The 22,840-nt window shown below is 44.7% G+C and overlaps 1 long non-coding RNA gene across 1 annotated transcript; it reads right to left on the bottom strand.

The window, feature by feature from the left end:
• Positions 1 to 1,863: 1,863 nt before the first annotated feature.
• On the bottom strand, positions 1,864 to 15,285 carry LOC142870469 (uncharacterized). The gene is made up of 3 exons (XR_012918838.1): positions 15,188 to 15,285; positions 2,642 to 2,678; positions 1,864 to 1,980 (listed from the first exon to the last, which is right to left on the bottom strand). It is a non-coding gene; the product is annotated as an uncharacterized LOC142870469 (long non-coding RNA).
• Between the last annotated feature and the right edge of the window lie 7,555 nt (positions 15,286 to 22,840).

Below are 22,840 nucleotides of genomic sequence, written 5' to 3'. Positions count from 1 at the left end.
AGACCAGTATTACCAGATCTCTCCATTTTTAAAGCAAAGCCTGAAATCCAGATTTTTATTTGAAACAAGTCCGTTTTAATACACTGGGCAAGTGAACAAAATAAGAATGGGGAGCTACTACAATATTACTGCATGGCCTATGTAAAATTTCAATGAAGAAGGGAGAGAAGCAGGCATAAAGCTGCAGATGGCACTAATGGGAGCAGACAGAGCTCCAGGAAGGGGTGAGGCTGGAGGGGCAGAGGACCAGCTCTATGGGAGGGACATGGGAGCACGGCCATTCCAAGTCTTTCAACACAACCTTGCTTCACTGCCATTGGCCTGCACACCGCCAGCCCCCCTCTGCTTTATTCCTTGAAATTGAACTTTGAGCAATTGCAGAGAGAAAGAAGTAGATTGGTTCTGATGCAAGGGGGTGGCTGGTGTCATGCAGAATGGGTGTAGATCTGCATGGGGTCAGTGAATATGACAGAAGGCAGAAATGACAAAGAAAAGTGATCTGGACCCAAACCAGAAAATATTGGATTTCCTATATTGTAACACCTCCCATTATAAAATATCATTTATTTAGAAATAGCTTCTGGAAAAACAAACACTACATTAAAGAATGCATGGCTTTTGATTATTTCTCATCTTTATCTGTATAATTATACACTATTTTCTTCTTTTAGTAATATAATCAACTCTTGAGCCTCAGCTTTTTTCTAACAATGAATTCAACTTTTTTTTCTGAATTATTTTTGGCCCATAGCAACTATGCTTACCATCATATGACATATTGATTTTTCATATATGGTGCTTTTGACTTTTTTCACTTCTTTACCAACTTTAGGATTGGCAATATAATTTTTGATACATTTTCTTTAAAAACACTTGTCTGCATTTCCTATTTGGCTACTATAGTCTTCTCCCCACCTCTAAAGAAATACTAGAAATTAAACTAGCATTTTTGAGTAGAGAGACATCAGGTGCACCAAAAAATATTTTTCTTGATAATCTAAACACAGTTTAAAATAAGCGCCCTCATGCCTAAGCAGTAACTGAAAACCCTTTCCTGGGTGGATATGTGGGATACCACCAAGAAGTGCTTAACACGTGTGCTTTTCTTTATTCAAGACAAACCAGGATCTTAAAATCTCATTTCTATGAACCACTCTACTGCGCCCTTTATTCTAAAGCAGAAGGGAATTATTGTACACCTGTTGTGTGCCAAGTATTGGGCTGACACCTTCTAACTACCAATTTCATTTACTCTCTACAGCGATTCTGAAAGGCATTATTATCCTCATTCTGTAGTTGGAGAAATGGAGGGTCAAGAAGTTATATAATTTGTTTGAAGGCATATAGGCGGTCAGAGTTCAAACACAGATTTGACTGATTCTGAAGTCCAATATGTCAAAGAAGTCTTCAGCTGTGGTTGTCTTCCTCTCCAATCAAGTGAAGAATAGGTGCTTGGGAACTCTCGCAATTCCACACTGCTAACAACTGTTCTGCACTCTGCGGCCCCCTCTACCCACACGTGTCATGACAGGGTAGAGTTCATCCCACCTGGTGCCCTGACTCAGGAACCGTCTGACCCAATGCCTCTTCCCTACTCTTTTTTTTTTTTTTTTTTTTTACCCCAAAGGTGTAGTTTCTATCCTTCAAGGCCCTTGAAACCTTCCCTGATTACAACCCTTCCCCAATCATTTATTTCTTTCTTCTTTAGAACCACATAAAACCAGTTTTGACCCTGTCTCATGAAATTTGTATTCCACCTTGCAATATATAATTGTCTTATTTTCTCTCCATGGTTTATTGGGAGGCCAAAGGACCAGCATCTATGATTTGGTAGGCCCTTCCAAGAGGGCCTGTCATGTGTACCAGCAGCAAGATGGCCTTTCTCTCCAGGCAGAGGCACATCCAAGTGACAGCAGTGGCTGTGGCTTGTTAACTGGTGTACTTCCAGCCCACCACGACTCCAGCCAGCATCCAGAAGACCTATGGGTCATGCAAAAGAATTTTTAAGAAATCCTTTGTTGTAACAAAAAAATAATATGTTATATTATATACACACGCATTGTTACTCATATTTTATAATACCAAGCTGACGCTTAGCCTCTCTGAAAGTCTTAGTTTTAGAACTGCATGAAAGGAAAAGGAGAGGATCTTTCCTACCGAAATTTATGCTAATCAACAGAGAAGCAGTAATAAGCTTTAAACCAAATAGAATGCAGACGATGACTCCAGACCTTAGGAAACGCTTGTGCCAGAGTTGGCTTCTAGCCAAATAAATTAAAGGGAGCAGAGGAAGAAGGCTTGAGAGCCTTTGTGATGTGGGTTGGCTTAGCTAGCATGAATTCTGCTTAAAATCCCAGCACTTCCCACATTTCCACCTCTAGTATTGCAGCCTGTGTCCTTCAAGGTAACAGGTCGTCAAAGCTCTGCCTTTGCCGCTGTTCAGCTTCCCTCCTCTGTGTGCATCGACTCATCTCTTACCACTTCCACAGCCCGCTACCCTGCCCTGGTGCTCCGGTATATCAAAGCTGAGTCAAAGATTCATGAATCAAAGAATCATGCAACTACCATCGGCACCATGACCCGCGTCAGTCGCTGCTGCTTCGGGAAGTGTTAAGATCAAAAGAACAATATGTTTGCTCACCTCCCAGCTCAGGAAAATCTCCAAATGCGTGGAAGTCCTGCAGTAAAGAAGCATGTTTAAGTTAACTTAATACCTACACTACCAGATTTATTTTGACAGAATCCCACCCTCTCCCACGCCCACCCAGATTTTGTTGCTTGTTGTTCTAGCTAAGGAACACTAGCCTTTTTTGAAACACAATTTGGAAAACATTAACGTCCCTCTTCTGGTTCATGGCTCTATCTCTTCCCACATTCTCGGTTTTCTAGGAAAACCTACTCAGGAGCTTGTACCCCATGCTACTCCCCTTAAAAGTTCTATTTTAGGAAGAACAGTGTTACGACAAAAATAGAATGTGGACTCTGATAGTCTTTGTCAAGTGCAGCATTATCTCATTAAGCTTCAATAGTGCCTGAGAATGTGGCACTATAACATTTGTATTTAAAATTAAAACACCAAAAAGCATTTTAGGTAAGAGTAGCTTTTTGTTTTGTGCAATAAATGAGTCCTGTGAAAACCTATTTATGGGTGGACCATTGTTTGCCATATTTTATTTAAGTAGGCTTGTTGTATGGGAAACCACCTTTTTTTTTTTTTTAAGTTTTTTTTTTATTTTGGCATATTATGGGGGTACAGATTTTAAGGTTTCAATAAATGCCCATTTCCCCCCCTCACCCCGGAAACCACCTTTTAATATACTTTTCTTTATAAGCAAAGTTTGGTCTTTTGGAAATCCTGTGTGATATTCAGAATAATTTACATGAGAGAAAAGTGTCTTGTTTGAATAATTGTGAGTGACTGTTCATTTCACAATATGTCAACCTGCTTATTCCTAAAAGCTCAAAGGAATCTGACCATGGCTCTATCCAGAGCCTACAGAGGAGGTTGCTACTTTAAAATATTCATTTATTCAGTCTGTTCGTTAGTTGGTAAATATTTATGAAGCACCTACTTTGTGCCAGCCTCTTCCAGATGCTGGAGATCACATGATGAACAGAGACAGAAAAAGGTGTAAGACCTCTTGGGTCTCACGCTCGGGTGGAGAGGAAGGGGACATCAACAATGGGAGCGTCTCAGACAGTAGTGAACGCTGGGAAGGAAGCAAAGTGGCGTCTAGGGAAAGAAGGTGACTTGTGGAGGCAGGAGAAGAAAGTGACATTTGGACTGAAACCCGAATGCATTGAAGGAGCCAGCATGGGTAAGGGAAGAGGATCGCAGACAGAAGGAACAGCTGATGCAAAAGCCCTGAGGTGAGAGCACACCTGGGGGGTTGCAGGTTCAGGAAGAGCGCTGGGGTGGAGACTGAGGGAGGGAGAGCCTGGGCATGGAGGTAGGCAGTCGGGGACCGGACCAGGGGGTCTAGAAGGCCAGAGCATGGAGCTGCATTTTATTCCAGGAATGGTGAGAGGCCATTGGAGAGTCGCATCAGGGGAGTGGTATTATCTAGCAGCATCTGACTGAGAACCTCAACCCCGCCTGTCCCCACCTGCCCACATCCCCGTCATCTTTGGCTCAAGCCCCTGTGGTCACCAGTCCCCTTCTGTGGCCTCATCTCCCCATACTCTACTCTTTTCCCTCCAAATGTTTCCACTCTGCCGGCTAGAACCCCACACTCTAGAATTAACACCCCCCCTTCTTGTAACATGCTCACGATGCATTTATTCCCTTTGCCCTCATGCCTTCACTGAAGCTTGGGAAGCTTGTTCGCCCTTAAAGGTGCCGCCTGGCCGCACTCCCACGAAGTGCGCCCGCCTTGTTCTCGGGGCGTGGGGCGGGGGCGGGGGCGGGGGGTGGGCATCCCCTTCCCTCCACACGGCAGCTTCCAGGCACTTCGGCCTCACTTTTCCCTTTCTTGATGATGCTTGATGTGGGTGTACAACACATCTCTCTGGTAAATTCTGGCAAGCTTGGGAGTCGCTCCTGAACTCCCTTTCCTTCTTACTTTATACACCTTTCCTGGGTTATCTAATTCCTGGCCCTCAACTCATGGAGTCCATCTTCATCTATAACCTGAAGACACTAGAATCCACACTTCCAGGTCAGATTTCTTTCTCAACTTCCAGACTCTTAAATTTAACTGCCTACTGGAGACCTCCACTTAAGTGTTCCCCTGGCATTTTAAACTGAAGATGCCCAGATTAAAGTTATTAATCTCAACCCCCACCCAAACTGCTTCTCTTCTAGCTTCTCTGTCTCCACTGAATGGCACTGCCCAGTTGTCTGAGCTAGAAACACGGGGTTCACCCTTGACTCCTCAGTAACCATCCATCCTCCAAATTCTATTGCTTTCATCTAAAAATTATGCATGTTTCCACTACCTTAGGTCCTTGCCACCTCTTATCTGCCTGGGACCACCTGACTAATCAGTATTCCTTCCTCCAGGTATCCCTGCCAAATTCATTTTCTACATAGTTACCACGAGCAATCTTTCTTAAAACTAGAGCACACATTTATTGTTATTACCTGTTCTATGTTCATTCACCCCCAATCTGGTGACAATACCCTAATGTGGGGGAACCACCTTCGCCATCCCCTCCCTAGTGTTTGAATGGGGCACCACCCCTGGTTAAAAAGGTGGAGCACAGACCAGCCTGGCCACAAGTAGGTCTAACCAGAAAGAGTCCTAGGACTCAAGTGAGAACTGCCAGGAAGAAAGCTCTTTCCACCAGGTTTAATTCTGGGTAGATACAGACTCAGAACCACCACCTCCCAAAGAGCTGGAGCATGAAACCAATATCCAGGAGAGCAGAACCAAGAGATGCAGAAGGACTATCCTGATAACATAATTTAAGGTCTGTATCCGGATTTGACGGAAGCTAGCTTTACCCTCACACGTTTTAGTGATATGACCATTAAAGTCATATTTTTGCTTAAGGTAGTTTGAGTTGAGTTTCTTTGTTTGTTTCCATCATTTGTTGTTAATATTTCAGATGCATGGCATTCCTCCACTTCATGGTTTCCTGGTATTCTACAGGATGAAGTCTCAAGCCCTTAGCCTGTCAAAAAAATCTTCATGATCCAGCACCTGCTTTCCTTTCAAGTTTCATCTTCTGTCACTCCTCACACCTCCCCTCAGGTCCCGTCACACAGAGTTTCTTATAGGTCTCAGAATTTGTCACCCTTCCACTCACAATTTCCTCTGCCAAGAACAATCTCTAGCCTGTCTCTCACCCACCCCTTCCCTCTACTCTTTCTTCAAAATTGAAATCAGGCATATTCTCTTCTAGGAAATCTTTTCTGCTTCCCTTTCCTCAGTCTCAATTAGAATACTTCCTCATGCCCTCTGGATGTCATGTGTACATCTCAATATTCACATTTATCTGGTTGGGGTGTAATTTTCTATGTTGTTGTTTGCCTCTCCCCCTCTTTGATAAACTCCTTGAAGGTGAGATCCATGAGTCTTTGTATCCTGAAAGCCCTAGCATTATGCTTGGCACAGACTAAGATCATCAATAATGCTTGAATCTATAAATGCCTTTCGATGTTACTTACACTTACAGGTAGTAAATATCAGCTCCTTGAAGGAGGGATAGTAGTTTACTCCATTTGTATCATTCCTAGCCTACATCCGGCTTCATAAATAGTATGCACTTAGTAAATATTTGCTGGAAAAAATGGATGGAGGAAACATATGCCATCAGACTATGCCAGCTGCTACCTCTCCTGGTTATTGTCATCCACTGATCTCCCTGTATCCCCCACATTGCCTGACCCAGCAATCATTATGTCAATGTCAACGGCTACGGAGAAGATACAACCAGCCACTGGCCTCCGTTGTTCAGCTCCTGCCCTTCTGTGATTAATTTCTCCACCCCATGTCAGCTTCCAATTCCCATGGGCTACTCTTATTTAGATCTTGCCACCATCAATAGCTACACCTCCTCTTAAAATCAATCTCAGTTCTATGCCTCCCATCACCTCCTGCCAACCTTCTATAACCCAGACTGTGATCTTTCTTCATCCTCATTTGGCCCTTCCATCTATAGACCCTCTCATTTTCACTCTTACTGCCCCTCAGGTCCTCATCTTCCTCCCTATCCACCCTACAGTCCATCATCACCATCAGTCTCTTTGAGTTTAGATGTTTAGATGCAAGTGCCAGGCTCTGGAGAGAAAGCAGGATGGAAAAGCCAACCTGGTTGTGCACACTCAGAATTTATAGCCTAGTAGGGGAATAGATAGGAAATACATGAGGAAAAATATCGATGTATGATTAAAAATTATGAGACGTGCCTTCAAGGGAAGGTACAAGAGGCAATGAGTTTGCATAATAGGCTCATCTAATCCAGTCTCAGGGGACAGGGAAGTTTTCTCTGAAGAATATTAAAAGAATTTCCTTAAAAAAAAAAGAGTAAAAGTATTTCTTCTGTTTAAATGTTAACTTTTAATTATTTCAAAAATCCACTCAACTTTTACCTAGAAAAAGCACTGACAATTGCCTTCTAACGGATCTCACTGCTTCTGACCTTCTCCCGAGCCTCCTGGCCATATCATGCCGTAGGCATTTCCTGTTGTCTGTATTTCTGTCTCTCTCTCCTCCTGCCTCAGGATGCTTCTAGAGCTTCTGGAGCCAAATGATCAAAACAGATAATACATCCATTGAAAATCCTAAAGATAACTATTTCTCTCCCTGCCATCTGCAACACAAAGACGCTGTGTTCCATGCTTGTGAGCTAAAACGAAAGTCAGCACTTTGGATTTTGCCATTAAAAGCGGTGGCTTGGCTCCCTGGCTCTCTCTCGAAGTCTCTCTGGAAACTGTCCTATTTGTCCTTCACCAGTAGGCGGCTCAAGCCTTCCCCGGCATCTGAGAACCTGGCCCTGTCCAAGGGTTATCTTCATTTGACCTGTCTCCAGTCACAGTCTGACAGTTTAATGTCTGAGTCACTCAACTTGCCTTCCTCTCGGGCAAGGGCATCTGCTGGGTTTATTACAAAATGCTATTGTTTCTCTTTTATGCCTCTAAAGCCCATCCCACTGCTCCAGGGAATAAATTATCCCCTTGTAGTGGCTGGAACAAATTGTAACTGCTCTCTGCTGGCCAGGGCAGAGCCCCTGCTGAGGGCTGGCTCTCCAAGAAAAGAAGTGCCCGAGCCCAGTGAGCCGCTCTGTCCTGCCGCCCACTCACTCCCAGTGGTCGTCTGTGTTCGCCTCCAGCTGCCCGTGCTCTGGGCACCCGACTCCTCTGCACACAGGAGCAAAATGACCAGAACAACAGATAAAGAGGCTGTTGGAAGAACAAGAGAAAATTATTAACTTCCTTAGAATTCAGAGCTTAAAGAATAAAACAGGTCTTTGAGGATCTTTTGGAAGGTATTCAGGAGATCAGTTAACAAGGTAAATGTGTGTGTGTGTGTGTGTGTGTGTGTGTGTGTGTGTGTGTGTGTGTGTGTGTATGTGTGTGTGAGTGAGTGGCAGAGCAGAGAGCAAGGAAACTAGAGAACTATCTTGCTTGAATTTTAGCCACTGGGACACCACGAAGCTGTGATTTGCCCGGAGCCATCTCGGACAGCTCTTTCGCCTTTTGCAGAGTCCTTCCTCTCTGTACTGAGGCTCTCAGAGCCTCTAATTTTTTTTTCCATGCGTTAGAAGAACCAGCTAGTAAAAGTTGAATGACCCAGGATTCAAACCTTGGGGTGTATATTTTTTATTGATATATCATAGTGGTGCATATTTTGGGGGTAGCTGGGATATTTTGATATGTTTATACAATGTGTAATGATCAAAGCAGGGTAATGGGGACATCCATCACCTCAAACTTTTATTTTTTTCTTTGTGTTGGGAACATTATAATTCTTCTAGTTATTTTGAAATATACGATAAATTATAGGAAACTATAATTTCCCTACTGTACTATATAATACTAGGACTTATTCCTTCTATCTAACTGTATTTTTGTACTCATTAACCAACTTCTCTTTATCCACTCCCAGCTCCTCTTCCCTTCCCAGCCTCTGGTAACCACCATTCTACTCTGTACTTCCATGAGAGACTCTAATTCTTATTTATTCATGTATTTATTTATTTACTTTAGAGACAGGGTCTTACTATGTTGCCCAGGCTGACCTTGAACTCCTGAGCTCAATTGATCCTCCTGCCTCAGTGTCCCAAGTAGTTGGGATTACAGGCATGTGCCACCATGCTGGGCTTCTCCTTCTTGACATTAGCTTTCCTGGGATCACTCTTGTGGTGGGTATGACAGCCGTGATGGGGGGATGTCAAGCCGGATGGGAAGAGGTCAAAGTCAGGTAGACCTGGTAGATGGCTGCTGTACTCATCGAGGTAAAAATGAGCTAAGACAAAGGCTATGCAGTTAGGGAAGGAGGAGGGTGGATTAGAAAGATCCTGAAAAGGAACTGGAAGGATCTGTAAATTATCCATATCTGGGGGGAAATGGAAAAGAAATTCTTGATAAGCTCTAGGTTTCTGGCTTGAGTGGTGGAAAACATTTTCACTGGCAGGGATAAGGTAGCTGAAGGTAGACAGTAGTCAGCCCTGGGAGGGATCCAGGGAAGGAGAGAGCCTGACAGGCACGGGGACATGTGTGGAAGGGGACTGGAGATAGGATGGCAGAGACGGGCACAAATGCTGACGCTCCCAGCCCTTCACCATTGGACCTATGGCAGGTATTGCTAGTCAACTGCACCACTCTTTCCCACTGAGTTTGAACCCAGTGTCAGGACATTTTGTGATATATTAGATCCTTATAGCCATTATCAATTAATTAAACTTAGTTCTGAAGATGAAAGGTGTTTGCTTCCTCTTGTAGTCCTGGAGGTTTAGATGTACGACAATGGGTAAGAAGGCCATGGCCTCGCTCGGTGCCTGCTTGGCAAACTCGCTACCACCCGGCCAGCTTCCCACGCCCACCTCAAGGCTCTGCCTTTTCTCTGCACCTCTGAGGATGCAGGGCAAGTCTTGGCAGCCACCGTCTAAGAGTGAGAGTCACACTGCCCTGACCTGGATTCTCCGCCTGTCTGTATGTATTCTTGCCTACAAGCCGAGCAGCACCAAGATTCCCCTAATCAACCTGCATCCCCTTTGCCCTTCCCCTCCTTTACAAGATTCTGTGGACACCAGTCCTGGCCCATCCTGAAGTCTAGAGCCTGCGTCTTGGGAGGCTGAGTGACAAGCATCACCCATCAGGGGAGACAATGGCAGTATTGACCTGCCGACGGGAAGCGGGCCTGCAACATGCTCTGAGGACAGCTTGCAGACGGGCTTTTCCTCCCACACAATTGCCGGCTGTTTCCCATGTTCCTCAAGAGAAGGGGCGCGCATTCCAGACAAGGAGACTATTTATTTTCCCACCGAAGGTGACACGTGGCATCCGGAGGTCAAGCCCAGGCCGGGGCCATGTTTGCTAGGCTAAGCCTGGCCTATTCTTAGAAGCCTAGATTGTTCTGACAACCTCCGCAGCTGTGTCCTCTGGGCTGGGAATGTTTCCTCAACTGCTCTGGACAAACACCCATACTGGCTACTCAGGCGTGCGGGTTTGTTTACAGACCAAAGTTGAGGAATGAGCACCCAGGCCCCAGACAGGGCTCTGATGCAAATCGGTGGGTGAGGGGAGAGGGGGGACCCTCAGGCTGCTCTTTCTCCACACAGTCTGAGCACAAAAAGCAGAATTTCGACTATATCAAGGTCTTCAAATACAATTTGGCCCCCTACAAAGAAACTCTGCCCAACTGCCCCCGTACAGCAAGAAGGAGCAAATGGAACAGCTTTTCTTCCCACTCACCTCTTCCAATGGTGTCAAAATTCTTCAATAGCCCCTCAAATAGTTGGAATTTTTTGAGATACAAATAACAGTGATGATTTTATTTGAAAGGCATCTATTTATTTGAAAGACATTGTTCACAAGTATTATTTTGTTAAATCCTTAGTACAAGTGTAAGAGATCTGTATAAATAGCATCATGCGCTCAAAGCATGTGTCGAGTTTGGGCACAGCGCTAGGTGAGAGCTCCTGACCTGGAGAGACCTGGTTGTGTGTGTGAGAGGATGGGGAAGGTGGATGGGCCTCTTGATCCTGCCTCCAGGCTCTAGGGCCTCTCAAATTTTGGCTGCCCTCTAGGGGAAATTTTGTTCGGAGGACTAGGGTAATACCTGAGCACAAATATTGATCACAGCCCAAATCCACTAGCCCCAGGTAGTAAGCAAACCTGAATAGGTTGCCTCAAAACCAGTCTACACGTCCTTTGAAGGATCTGCTCATAGTAATGCAGAACCAGCAACTGGGCTTGGACTTGAGTGCCTGTTTGGTGGGAATCCTGGCCGTGCTACTGTGCTAGCTGTGCAACCTCCAGCAGGTTGCTCAAACACATGGGGAAGTGTGTATTGACTTCTTCACCTTAAAAGTGCATTACTATCATATTAGTACTTACTTCTTATGTTGGTTCTAAGGATTAAATGAGTTAATGTATGTGAAGTGCTTTTGAACTGTACCTGTCACATAATACATGATTTATACATGTTAGTTATTACTGTTATTCCAGTGACCTCAGGGTTGGTGGTTAAAAATAGCAATGCAATTTTGGGCACTGGTGAAAGAGTCCAGAGAAGAGTTAGGAGAGCCTAACTTTAGACCTTTCTTCTTTGCTTTTTTCCCATCATCCTCCTTCCCTGCCACCTGTCCTTATTCCTTCCTTCTTTCCCTTACTCTGCAGAAGGGGTGGGAACAGAAAATGGAAAGAGTTAAGGCTGATTGGGTGACCTTCGGTTGGAACTAGGAGAGGATCAGGCCCCAAGCTTTGAGAAGAACCAAAAGACCCAAAACCATGATGGAGCATCCACAGGTCAAACACCGGGAGACCAAACATAACATCTGCATGCAAAGGGCAGAGGCAAGATTAGAATCAAAAGGCTGGATGCAAAGACCAGAAATCACAACTGGGGGAATGGGGTCAGGGCGAGAGCAAAGTGGAAACTATGGGAAAGGTCCCGAGGATGGCCACTAACAGGCCTGGGAGGTTTGGGTAGCTGTGCTGGATGGTCTTAAAGGATCCAGGAAGGACATAATCACTCACCACCAACAACAACGACAATAATAACAGCCAACGTCTGATTAACACTTACTTTGTTATGGCAGCATGCTAATTTCTTTATGTGCATTTCTTATGTAATCCTCATACTATATTGAGAAGGTGCTATTATTTCCTCATTTTAGAAGCCAAGGTTCAGAAACGTGAGCTAAGATCTTGTTCCAGGTCACAGAGCTGGACATGATGGCATAGATTGGACCCAGCACTATTTGACCGTGGAGCCCATTCTCTATACTGTGCCGTCACCCTTTACTCAAAAACATCAACTGAATGTCTCTAGTGCCCTACTCTCTGGATAAAGCATTCTGAAGGCAACACAGATGAGTCAGACATGGCCATGTTCTCCTAGCTGATGGCACAGCAGTGAAGACAGAGAGAATCAAAGTAAAACTTGGTAAGGACCATAATAAATATATCCTCTGGTAGAAAGCAATCAAGGTTTTTAATAAGTGAAACCAGGAATATGAAAGGAACTTGATCTAATAACAGATCTGAATTCAGGGAAGGGGCCAACAGAAACAGCCAACCAACAGGGCTTTATGGAGAGGCTGCAGGGCGTAAGGACAAGGGCCCAGCTGATGAACCTGGCCCACGCGAGAGACAGCCCAGCACAGCAGAAAGACTCAACTTTGGGATCCAAGCGAACTGCTGCTCCCTAGTCGTGGGGCTTTGGATAAGTAAGTCTCTTCAGTGGTGTAAAATGAGGATGCTGGTACCTATGTCAGAGGGTGATGCTGAGAATTAACTGCAGTAAGTTATAGTCAGAGCCTATTACCATGCCTGACATTGTAGAAAATACTAATACATGATGACTTAGAGGGGGAGGAGAGGACCAGAAGAGAGGAAAAAGATGGAGAAGAGAAGCAGCCCCTGGGAGGGACACCTAGAGCTTCAGAGACAGCCATGCTATCCACTGTGGTGGAGCAGGGGGGCTTCCTGGTCCCCAGATCCAGAAAAAGCTACAGAATAGGGCAACAGTACTTGTGAGGTCTCAGCACACATTGAAAGATGCCCCAGTTCTCCCACGTTGGCAAATTTTACTTGTACACTTAAATGTGAGTGTGAAACTGCAGCGGGCATGCTTTTTTAAGGAAAAGAAACCACCCTAGAAGCCAGAAAATGGGGGTGGGAGCAGCACAGAATGCAAGGGTTTGGCTCTTAATTGGAAACTATTCTGTTAGCATGCACGCACGCAGCACCTGCTGGCGTGTGCCCAGCCCTTGAAGGGAGGTCTGAGACCTAACCCACGGCAAGGACAGAGCATCAGGCCCCGTGACAACAGACCTACGAGGAAGAGGCAAAGAAAGGAGCAAGAGGAGGAAAAGGAGGACATGAACTATTTGGGAAGTAGAATTTGCAGAACTCAGAGGCTAACTAGGGGTGGGGATGAGGGACTTTGTGGTCTGGTTTTCCAGCAGCAGTTCTGCCAGGAACTGAGCTTTGCCGAAGGGTCTGGGGATTCCAACAATACAGAGCACAGCCAGGTAGAGTCCACCGGCGTTTGTTCCGTCAGCCGGAGGAGAGCAAAGTTAAATCCAAGTTGGCTCAGCCCCAAGGACAGATGCAGAGAAGCTGCTCGTTCATTCCTGCCGCGTCTCTCCAGCCCTCTCTCCTTCAGCAGCTCCGGCAGGTTCATCCCGGGTGGACCCTCTCTGCCCCACTTTCTCAGCCCAAACACAGAGCCGCCCTCCTTCGCTCCTCTTCAATCTGCGTCCATAACCTTACGGGTCGGCTCATTCTCTGGCCGGATTTCTGGGCATCTCCTTTCTACTCTATTTTGCCCAAGGCCTGCTCAGGTCAGTGCCAGGAACAGCCGCCTCTCCCACAGGCATGTGGCCACAGATACCTATTTTAAACATTTCCTCCAGGCTTAACTTTCTCTAGTGCTGTCCGCTTCAAACCTCGTCCTGGTCAGTAATCTGGTGCAGAGGTCGGCCAGCTGGGTGGCCCAGCCCTCCAACCCAGCCGGGCATTTCCACCTTTAAGAGATCTAGAACAATGACTCAAACGCCATCCCATGCCTGGGGAGGACACAGCATCCTTCCGGTATCTCCTCCTCTGACAGCTCCTTGCTCTGCTTTATGCATCTGTTCTTCATTTCCCTCTCAATCATTAATATAAAAAGGCCTCTTACAGAATAGACCTTCCTAAAGTTTTGGGGTGGCAGGTAGAGTTTATCACACCACATTAGAGATTACAACCTACAATCAAATCTTACTTGTTGTCATCTAGATATTACAGCTGCCGGACACTTCCTGCCCTGGGAAATTTCTCCCTGGCCAGGCTGCTCGTTAGGCCTTGCTGTCGTCTCCTCTCCCAGCCTGGAGAACCTTCTCCTCCCCTCCCTGCTGCCACATTTCCACCCTAATCTCTAGATTTCTGTTAATTCCTGAGAACACCTCAACTCTCCACCCTCCACCCACAGACCCTGAACTACTTTGCATATCCAAAGCTCAGGAAGGGGCTCTACTGAAATCTGCCTTCTTTTCAGGAACTTCCTCCAAAGGCACCCAAAGGCGCTCTGAAGTAAGTTTTCCCTTCAACACGCCAAACTCATTAGAAACACTCCCTCCTCTGCCAGAAGGCTCTGCCTTCCAAGGGGTGCTGGGCTCTGGTTTGTCGGCATTTCTTTTTCCACCTGGTTTCCCAGCTTCCTTCTCGTTACCTTACCTGGACTCTTCCATCCGCTTAACACCTGGGTTGGCCACCAGGCTGCCCGGATTGATTTCAGCTTCTCGCCTCCCTGCCCGTGATCACACACACATGCTGCCGCCCAGGCCAGGCGCCACCCTCCAGCTGGGCCCTGCGTCACACGCTTGCCTCTGGACGGGGCCTATGACAACCCTTTGGAAGGCCCCTCCGTCCAGGCCCTCATCCGTCCAGGCAGCCAGGCCATTTGTTCAGTGAGTGGTCACACGTCCTCCTGTGCACGGGGCTGGAGGTGGGGAACTCAGGCCACCTGCTAATGTCGGGATGTCAACATCAGGGGACACAGGGAAGGTGGACTGAGGGAACTCTTGGCTTGGGGACTGGCTACTTGAAGGTGACATTAATAGGAACACAAGCAAAGCAGGTTTGGGGAGGAAAGTTCCCTTTCAGGCAAGCTAAGGCTAGGAGCCTTTGGAGCAACCAAGGGCAAAAGGCCTAGGGTGAGCAGCTGGGAAAACAGGTCCGAAGCCCAGGGAGGAAACGGTGGATAAGGGGGCAGGGGCAGGGGAGTCAAAGGCAAGGAAAGTGGTGTTCAGGCTGGAAAAGCTGGGACTGGATGGCTTCGCTCGCCCGCGTTCCTGGGGGACCAGCGGAGGCTTGAGATCTAAGATCTCCCCCACGGAGGGGCCCGCACCGCAGTCTCAGCAGCCGCACTTAGCCAGTGCAGGCAGGCAGATAATGCGCTCTGGTGTTCAAGGACAATCAGATTCAGCAAAGCGTGAAATCAGTTTTTTCCAACGAACTCACTCTGGGCCAAAGGAACAGTTTCTATCTTCAGAGAGAGAAGAGTAACCTGTCATTCCCTGAAGCAGTTACCTGTTTCAGTGGAAGTGGATGTTCTTTTAAAGAGCAAGGGTCTTCTGTGCCTAACCAGGGCCTGCCATGTGTCCAGGTGCATTCCTCGGACAGGAGCACAGGGCCAGGCTGACTTTCTTCTCTCCAGGGGCTTGTGATGGTGGTGGCCGCATCCGGAAAGCAGACGTTACACATCAGCAGCCCAGGGTCACTGAGAGCCAAGAAATAGTTTCATTTGTTTGTTCATTCAGCTTGCATTTATTAAGCACTTTCTATGCATCATGTCCTGGGCCTGATTGTTTCATTAAAAAGACAGAAAAATACAGGATAGTGTTAGGCATGTGGACTCTGGACTCAGACTGCTTGGGTTTAAGTCCTGGCTCCACCACTTACTAGCTGTTGACCTTAAATGACTTGCCTCCCTTTTTTGTGCCTCAATTTCCTTATTTGTAAAAATGGGAACATGACAGTTTTATCTACTTCATAAAAGTATTGTAAAGACTGTTATAACACACATAAAAACTCTTAGAATCATGTCTTGCACATTGTAAATGCTCCATGGACGCTAGTATAGAAAAGAAAAACCATTCCATTAATGTGCTACATGCAGTATTCAAGGACTGATGTCCCAGGTCCTATGAGAGCACTAAAGAAAGAGTCTCTCTGTCATGGAGACAGTGGTGGCTGCATCAAGTCTTGAAGAATGATCAGGAACATGTTCCATGTGTTCACTGGAGCTGCACGAGTCCCATCATGGCTGGAGCCCAGGTTCACTTGGGGAAGGGACAGGCAGTGAGGGAGGACAGGTTGGCAGGAGCAGATGCCCGAGAGCCTTGAATGCCACGCCAAGGCGCTCGGTATTAGGTAACATGTTGTCAGGATGCTTCTGGAATAGTTTCTGGGAACTAAAATGCCATGCCATTATTCATTTGCCTTGGAAATATTCTCTAGTCAGGCAAGTGGAATTATAGTTTGTTTATTTTTAACAAAATTGATTTTTTTTCAAACGTTCCTCTCTTTGCCAATAAAACATTGTGCGGCTGATGCTGCTTCGTAAGCCGGTGGCTGTGCTAGCTGGAGTGTAATAATTGTTTTTCCTCATGGACTGACTGAAGCATTGGTCTGTGAGGCAGGAGTTCAAGTTCAAATTAGATGGCATTTGTTCCTTATTTAGGTCCACCTGTTCTGAATATTTACCAAGCTGGAAAAATAAAAAGCCAAACAAGTGAACAAACGGGTGATCTGTGACAGTCTTGGTGGGGGTAAGCCCGAGTCTATATGCACACACGCCCACGGGAGCGTCTGTCCGGGTCTAGGGCATGTCTTGAAGGAAGCATTTCTGAGTCTTCTTATTCAGGATCTTTTCCATTTTTACCTGCTGGTGACCTTTCCCCGTTACCCAGGGGGCGGGTCCCCCAAAACAATGTAATTGGAAACGTCACATATGGTGCATGAGGAAGTACATGGGCTTGGTGTTGACCCTGAGCCCTATTCCCTGTTCATGAAACAGGTATCGTGATGCTGTTTACTTCCTAGGGTGGCTGACAAAAGGCAGTGAGACTGTGTGGTCACAGCCCAGGGTGGACAATTATCATTGTCATTCACGCTGAGCCCTCCCTCCTGTGGCTGCTGCACCTTCCAAATACACCCACAGGGTCCCACTGTCAAAATTCGTGTTTGCACAAAACCATGGCGCAGCCCCCAGGGCAAATGCTGTGTTAGTCTCACGAAGTGTTTTTCTTGGTTCTCAGCAAATGGGGACCACCCCGTAAGTGGCAGGCACAGCCGCTGGGCAGCAGGTGTAGGAGAATGGAGCGCGGTGGTGTCGGGAGCTGGTGAAGACGCGGAAGGGCTGCAGACGCAAAAGCTTGGGGAGAACACGGGGGAGACACAGAGACACAGAGAGAAAGAAGGACTCATGCAGTATGGAAGTGCAGGGAAAATGGGAGGCACATCGAGAGTGGGGAAAAGGCAGAGAAGCACCAACGAGAGGGTGGGCAACCGCCCTGTGACACAGGGAAACTAGCCAGTGGTGGGCACGGTGAGCAACTCATGTCAGCTGCCCGAGCCTCAGTTTCCTCCCAGGTAACATAGGAAGTGTGCCAGGGAGAGGCCTAAGTGTGATGCCTTAGGAAGTAGCAGCATCTACCCCCTGGCCGCAGATCCCATGGGCTGATGTCCTGGCACACAGCAGGCCAATCATTGATCGTCCACACCGGCTCGCTTTTGAGAGTGGAAGGGGGAGCTATCCACAATGGCACCTGCACAACGGTGCACATCAGAACTCTCCAGGGCACATGGCTTCGTGGGGCCCCCCACAGTAAGCTCTCAAACAAACAGGTGCTATCCATAGGATTCATTCATGGCAACCACACAGAAAAAGCACTCACCTAATTCTTTTTTTTTTTTTTCTGAAAAGAAGATGAGTTTTGCAGAAGCAAATGCAGAGTACCTATAAGCAGAATGCGTCCATTGATAAGAAGTTAATGGTCAGGATGTGGAGTTGCCAGATAAAATGTAGGATGTTCAATTAAGTTTGAATTACAGATCAATGCATAATTTTTAATGTAAGTATGAGTAGACACAGTTACTGTAAAAATTATTCATCGTTCGTGAGCATTCTGTATTTTTATTTGCTAAATTGGGTGATCCTACTAGGCTGGAACACACAATTCTATGGATTTAATTATTGAATTAAATAAAAAACTATTTGATGAATACCTTCTGTCCGCCAGGCAAAGTGCTGATGCCAGGGTGGAATCCCATATGAACAAGACACGGTTTCTTCCATCCATTCGCAGGCCAGTGGAGGAGGAAGTGGGAAGGAATCACACTGACATTGACTAGGCACCTGTTACGACCTGGGCACAGCCCTGGTGTTTCCTATGTTATCTCAGTAAGTTCTCACAAATTGGGTTATTCCAGTGTTGCAGATGAGAGAGTGAAGAAGACCCAAAGAGAAGTCATGGACCCAAGGTTTTAGAGTTCATACATGGTGAGCCAAGGTTAAGTCCAGATCTGGCCGGGTGTGGTGGCTCACGCCTGTAATCCCAGGCTGAGGTGGGAGAATTTCCAGGAGTTTGAGACCAGTCTGGGTAACATAGTGAGACCCCATCTTTATAAAAAAATATAAAAATTAGCCAGGCGTGGTGGCACACACCTATAGTCCTAGTGACTTGGGAGGCTGAGGTGGGAGGATTGCGTGAGCCCAGCAGTTTTAAGTCTGCCGTGAGCTATGATGGCACCACTGCACTCCAGCCTGGGTGACAGAGGAAGACTCTATCTCGAAAACAAAACATAGCAAAAAAGCCTGGGTCTGTGTGACCCCAGAGCCAGGCTCTTTCCAGTGAAAACACATTTTCTGTAAACACATCCACCAATGATTGCAACATCAATAGACTGTGAGAGCACAAAGCGGGGGGAAAGGAACTCTGCTTTGGGTGATCAGGCAGTTGTTATCACCAAGTTCTTTCAGTCACAAGTCAAATCACTTCATTAGAAAAGGAGGGGAAAGGTGCTACTATAAGGAAAACCCGTGGACTGGGATTGTGATTGGAAAACTGCTGGGAGATGAATCACCTCCACGCACCAGCGGTTCTCTCCATCTCTCCCGGACCCTGGCGGTCTCTCTCTCTGTGCCTCCCCTTCCCTCTCCTCGTCTGATACTTTCTCTGCTCACCATTGGCTGCCTCCCTCTGCTTAGTCATAGATTCCGTGTTGTCAGAACTTTGGCCTGTGCATGGTCAGCTTGGTTTTTCAGGACCTGAATGTACCTTCAGGCTTTCAATTTTAAATACCCACAATCAAATGCCTTGGTATTTCAAAAATTCCTTGTTTAATTTTTTTTAAACAACTTTGTTGAGGTATAAAAATTTACATGCCATAAGATTCACCCACCTCCTCATCTAAATTTTGCAAAAGGCTATAGGCTGTCTTAGGGACCTGTGGCCCTTGGTCATGTGCTCAGCCCTGTGTCAGGTACCCATGCCTGGTACGATAGCCATGACCAGAAGACAGGTCATATGACTGTCCTCGAGCAAGTGCTGAAGAGTGAGCAGCTTTACTTAGATAGAAGTATGGACCTTCAGACACTATGATTAACATCTCTAATATAGAAGGTTCTAAGAGGAGATGACATTTGACATGGGTCTTGAAGGATGCATATTCCCTAGGAAGAAAAAAAGGGGAGAAAAACATTCTAGCCAAGGAACATCATACGCAAATGCAAAGGTAGACAAAATAGGAACTAGCAGGGACTAGTGAGTGGTTTGGAAGACAGGGTGATGTGAAGAGGATATAGACTTCCAGGTCTCTAGCTTGGCTACCTGGGTGGATAGTAGTACCATTCTGTGCAATTGTACTTCTAGAGGAAGATGGACAAGGCTGGTTTGGGTGTGCTGAATTTGAGGAGCCAGTAGAATATTTGAGATGGGGAAAGTCCAGTATGTAGTTGAAATACACAATTAGGAACCTAAAATGATAATAATCTTCACCATACACTTGTTTTGAAGTTCACCAATAATCTAGGCCTTGGAAGATCTTGATGCTGAGGAGGTATAAGAAAATTCAACATGAAAGTGAGACCATTCCTCCAGAAATACCTGCTCAAACCTTCTTGAAGGTGGGCCACACCAAATTCTACATTCCTGATTCAGCTCAATTTTAACTATCTGTGTACTTTATGAGGAAGTAGAAAGCAACAGAAATCTGGAATGCTGTATGTGAAATCTCTGCTTAGCGAGCAAGTTTAGATATTAAATGTTAAAAGAAAAATATGACCTGCCATAAATTCTCATTACATATATTATCACCTTAATAGTAAAAGTACTGATAGGCCCCTGAAGAATTTTCTGATTTGTAGTCAGTATTTAGTGTTAAGCTTTTGATTTATTAACTTGTTCTTTTTCCATGGTTGCTTATGGTAAACATTTTAGAACATAAAAATAATTTTTTAAAAAGAAAACAGAGAAAAATCATCATAAATCCCCTACCTAAAGATAACCACTGTTAATAGTTTTTAGTATATACTTCAAATACTTCCTTTTTTAAAATTAAATTTTAATTTCTATGTATATATATAGAATGCTACACATCAAATAGTTTATGATAAAAATACCTTAACTCCCTCTCAACCTCTTCATACTATCCCACTTCCCAGAGAGAACATACTTTAGTGCATTCTGTTTCCCATGGTGGTTGCCTCCATAGCTCATGATCTGTGCTATCTAATATGCTGGCTTCTAGCCACATGGAGCTCTTTAAATTAAAATTAATTAAAATTAAATAAAATTTGAAATTAATCTCTCAGTTTCACTAGCTATGTTTAAGTGCTCAACAGCCTCATGTGGCTAGAAGCTATCACGTTAGACAGAGCAGATATAGAACATTTCCATCATCCCAGAAAGTTCTATTGAATAGCACTGTTCTGGATTAAAAATGTGCTTTTTTTTTTTTTTTTTTTTTTTTTTGAGACAGAGTCTCACTTTGTTACCCAGGCTAGAGTGAGTGCCGTGGTGTCAGCCTCGCTCACAGCAACCTCAGTCTCCTGGGCTCAAGTGATCCTCCTGTCTCAGCCTCCCAAGTAGCTGGGACTACAGGCATGCGCCACCATGCCCAGCTAATTTTTTGTATGTATATATTTTAGTTGGCCAATTAATTTCTTTCTATTTTTAGTAGAGATGGGATCTCACTCAGACTGGTTTCGAACTCCTGACCTCGAGCAATCCGCCCACCTCAGCCTCCCAGAGTGCTAGGATTACAGGCGTGAGCCACCACACCCGGCCTTTTATCTTTATTTCTTGATTTATCAACTTAGTATCAATTGCCTTAATTCTGTTTCTCTTCAGATATACTTTTATAAAATTTTAGAAAAATTAAAATATAACATACATATAGAAAAGCATATTTGTCATAAATATAAATCTTAATAATTTATCACAGTGAATAATCCATGTAACTGTCCCCCAGAGCAATAAATGACATATTACCAGGAACCCAAACTCCTTTTCCATTCCTAACCCTTCTCTCAATACAATATCCCAACTTCTGCCAGCATGGGTTGGTTTTGCCTGTTTGCAGTCTTTAGTATCTGACTTCTTTCATACAAATTATGTATGTGGGATTCATCCATATTTTTGTGTGAAGGAGAGTACATGCATTGAATAGCATTCCCAGTTTGCATCATGTGAGTATATTGCTATTTATTTATCCATTCTACTATTTATAGATGTTTTAGTTGTTTCCGATTTGAAATTACTGTGAATTATGTAGCTGTGAACATGCTTGTCCATGTATTTGATATGCATGATTGCCCATTTCTGCTGGGTGTAAGCCCAGAGATGGAACTGCTGGGTCATGGCTATGAGCTCAGCTCCAGGAGTGCTCCCAAAGTCTAAAGTATTTACTATCTGACCCTTTTCAGAAAAAATTTATGGCCCTTGCATTCTGTTCCTTTTTCTCTTTTTTATGAATTATTATTGTACTGATGCTATACTGTCTTAATTGCTATAGCTTTATAGTCAATCTTGATTTTTGGTAGTGTAAGCCTTCCAGTTTTTTTCTTCAAGATTGTCTTGGCTATTTTGGGATCTTTGTGTTTCCATGTAAATTCTATTCAGATATATATATATATATTTTTTTTTTTTTTTTTTGAGACAGAGTCTCGCTTTGTTGTCCAGGCTAGAGTGAGTGCCGTGGCGTCAGCCTAGCTCACAGCAACCTCAAACTCCTGGGCTCGAGCAATCCTTCTGCCTCAGCCTCCCGAGTAGCTGGGACTACAGGCATGAGCCACCATGCCCGGCTAATTTTTTTTATATATATATCAGTTGGCCAATTAATTTCTTTCTATTTTTAGTAGAGACGGGGTCTCACTCTTGCTCAGGCTGGTTTTGAACTCCTGACCTTGAGCAATCCGCCCGCCTCGGCCTCCCAAGAGCTAGGATTACAGGCGTGAGCCACCGCGCCCGGCCCAGATATATTTTTGTTATAAAAATGTTTTTACATAGATTACATAAAAATTTTAATAACTTGTTTTGTAAATTGCTTAATACATAGTGGAAGTCTTTCCATGATATTAAATGTTATTCTACAAAATTATTTTTAATGGTTTTGAAGTATTCAATTATATAGACAAACTGTAATTTATTCAGCCAAATAAATTGCTTGGCTATATGTCTTGCTTATTTTCTTATCACCCCATTAAACTGTAAATTGGTTCTTTAGATTGTTCATACTCTTTCACTAAGTAATTCCATTTATGGGAACTGAACCAAAGTAAATTATCTTAAATAAAAAAAGGCATAAAGATGTTTATCATAGCATTATTTATAATTGTGAAAAATTAGAAATGACCAATTCATTGACACTTGGTAAATGGCTAGTTATAGTACTTCCACATATTGGAATATTATCCAAATGCTTAAAATGATGATCAAGGAGACTGGAAAATTGTGAGATGTTTTATGAAAAGAAGTGTGTGCACTCTTTAATTATGGGTATTAAAATACAGCCTTTAGGAAAAGATCTGGAAGGATATACACCAAATCAAAGTTAGTTCATATCAGATAGTGGCATTTGTGAGGGAGGGGAAGATATGGTACTGCATTCACTTTGTCTCACTTGAATATTTATATTATCCTATAATAAAAACATTTGAAAATGTTTTTTGAATCATTT

This window comes from Microcebus murinus, chromosome 4, assembly GCF_040939455.1.
Source record: "Microcebus murinus isolate Inina chromosome 4, M.murinus_Inina_mat1.0, whole genome shotgun sequence".
Taxonomy (NCBI): Eukaryota; Metazoa; Chordata; class Mammalia; order Primates; family Cheirogaleidae; genus Microcebus; species Microcebus murinus.
Note: the sequence above shows the minus strand (reverse complement) of the source record. Positions and strands in the feature narration are given on the sequence as shown.